We start from the raw sequence: 2,985 nt of genomic DNA on the forward strand, positions 1-2,985 counted from the left end.
GTGACTACTGAACTTGCTTTGGTTCTGTGACTCCTGGCTGTGTATGAACCTGTCTTAAAGGTGTTGTGTTTGGACTTCTATTCATTTCTTCAATCTCTTTTCAAACAGTCTCTGTTGTTTTACTAAATTACTTTCAAACAGACTTTCTGTTTTAATACAGTTTTTCACTAAAACCTTTCAACTTGTGTCAATCACTTTCACTCTACTCCTAAGTCAATAAGTTCTGCCCCCTCTAGTATGTGTATTGCCTTGGGATCCTCTTGAGAACCCTCTGAACTCTGGCATGCTGAGGCTAGCCTTTCCACACTGCAATTGTTCAATTTTTGGTTACCAAGTCTAGGTGTAAGCACTGTCCGGGATCCTTGAGGTCCTTAGGGAACTTTGATGCACCTAGGCTATGTCGTTGTCTATGTAATTGAGGTATTTGAGGCTATTGGAGGCTTTGGGAATCTGGGCCTAATCGAAGGCTCCCTATAGAATAGCTTCTTATTTTTCTTATTTACTTATGTAATTCATTCATTGGTCTGTAATAACTTGTAAACAAATATTGGGGTGATTAGTGAAAAGGGATGGGTAGATGCATGTTTGTGGGGTAATACGTGTAGAAATCATGCTCAAAGGACTTTATGTTTAAATCTGATTGCTTTACCAAGTAGAAATCATGCTCATAGGACTTTACGTTTTAATTTGATTACCTCATCAAGTAGAAATCATGTTTATAGGGCTTTACATCTTGTCATGTTTATCTCACCATGCTAGAAACCATGCCTATAGGTTTCAAACAATTCCATAATAGAAATCATATCTGCAATGTCTTAAAATTAGCTTAGCTAACAGATGTCATATAATTTAATCTAGATTCCGTTATAACAAGTGTTTATGTATGTTTCCCTGCCTGCAAACCTTTAAAATCAGTATCAAAAGTTAGATATCATGCCTATAGGGGACCATACTCGAAATTCTGCCGGTCAACCTAAACTAGTCTAAATAAATCAATTTAATCACGTTTAGTCATTTCTGGATTGGTTTAATTAAGTATTTCATATTTCCTGAAACAAGTTCTTTAAAACTGCCTAAATTTATCATTAGATCTCATGCCTATAAGTATTACAGATTCGTTTCAAAACATGCTTTGTTTCACTATATAAATGTACTAATCAGTTCTTGTGTATAGGCAAGCCTGTAGGGCGTTTCCAAAACCTGCAATCCTGAAACTGTTTTCTATGACTTAATGTTTTTTTTATGATCCTAACGGGATTTTAAAATCAGTAGGTAATTGACAGGGTTTTACTTCTGAGTTTAATAAAAAAAATAAACTGCTTGTCTTCTACATACTCATTTAGACATCCTGCCTTAGGATACTGTTTAACAAAAGGCCCTTATTTGTGTTTGAGTCGTGCTGTTTACATGCCTTACCTGTGGAGGTAAACTGAGCCTCTTATTTGCTCCTTCCTGTTCCTGCCTGCTAAGAGTCCTATATGTTATTGTTTGTTGCCTTAGTATTTTTACCTTTTAAACCTTAGGGGGTCCGTCTAGAACCACCTATAGGTAGAGGTCTTAATCCCTCCAAGACCATTAGGAAGGGACGGGTAACAACACGCAATAGAGATCGCTGACCAAACACTCGCTTTGCATGACCACTAAGGGGATGGGAAGGGTAGATATGGGATATGATCACTACGCGCTAATGTCACGTGTAGCCCCTCATCGAGGAGTGTTTACCGGACATTGTGTGGGGGTGATCCTATAGGCTAACTAACCTAGGACCCCTCTTTCACCAAAATTCCCTTTCATTTAAACCTTTGTTTTACAACTTGTCCGAATCTTTATCTTATTACTTGAGTTATCTAACGTGCTTTACTTGCAACTTATTTGATCCAACTGTTTATTTGTAATGGACTAATTCGTGAATATAAGTTCGGTCGGGACCCACAGTTGTGGACCAAGAGGGGTGCCTAACACCTTCCCCTCGAGGTTACTTCAAGCCCTTACCCTAATCTCTGGTAATGCAAAACAATCCAAGAGTTAATCACTCTAGGTGCCCTAACGTACCGTAATTCGTTAGGTGGCGACTCTTCAAATACCCAATTCCCAAAAGGAAATGAGTTATCACACCCCATGAAAATGTCGAAACCCGGACCTCTCTCCTCGAGGAGGGAAAAAAGGGGGGCGCGACAGTACTCACACTCTCAGAGTACTCAATCTCACTGTCTCGTATTCTCACTCATCATGCTAAATACTCGACACTCTCAGTCACTCGGTACTGTACAGAGCAGATCGAGCCCAATGCAAATGAATCCAGGGCAGGTCCAGCCCAAAAATCAATAGTAATTGCGCCCACTATGGATGTGCAGACTCTGGAGGGGCAGATCTAGCCCAAACGCTATAATAGGCCAAATCCTGGCATGAATCAATAAAGCCTATTGCGGCGTGCAGCCCAATCTCATAAATATCACTCACAACAGGCCACAAACTCACTCATTCATCAATCTCTCTAGTCTCTCGAGCTCACAACACAAACGCTAAGCAGCGCTAATCAATGATACGAGATGTGACAATATACGATAACAGAGACCGAGATATGATATGTAATGATGAATACGACTGAGTGCATAACTACAATTAAGCAAATAACTCAACAACAAAGAACGAACACTATGGGCCCCAATAGTACCAGCATATATCCTAAACATGATTTGTAGCATAAATTACAGCTCAAGTGCTCTAACACATAGAGTACAGTAAAAATGTTAAAATAAGATAGCTACACAATTCCATGGAATCGACTAAATCACGATTCACACGGTGCACGCCCACACGCCTGTCACCTAGCATACGCGCCACCTCAACATCAATCACATAACACGTAATTCGGAGTTTCATACCCTCAGCACCAAGATTATAAGTGTTACTTACCTCGAACAAGTCAAATCCCATACCGAGCAAGACAAACAATACTCCAAAAATGCCATCCCGCGACCAACC

Source organism: Nicotiana attenuata, unplaced genomic scaffold (genome assembly GCF_001879085.1).
Source record: "Nicotiana attenuata strain UT unplaced genomic scaffold, NIATTr2, whole genome shotgun sequence".
Taxonomy (NCBI): domain Eukaryota; kingdom Viridiplantae; phylum Streptophyta; class Magnoliopsida; order Solanales; family Solanaceae; genus Nicotiana; species Nicotiana attenuata.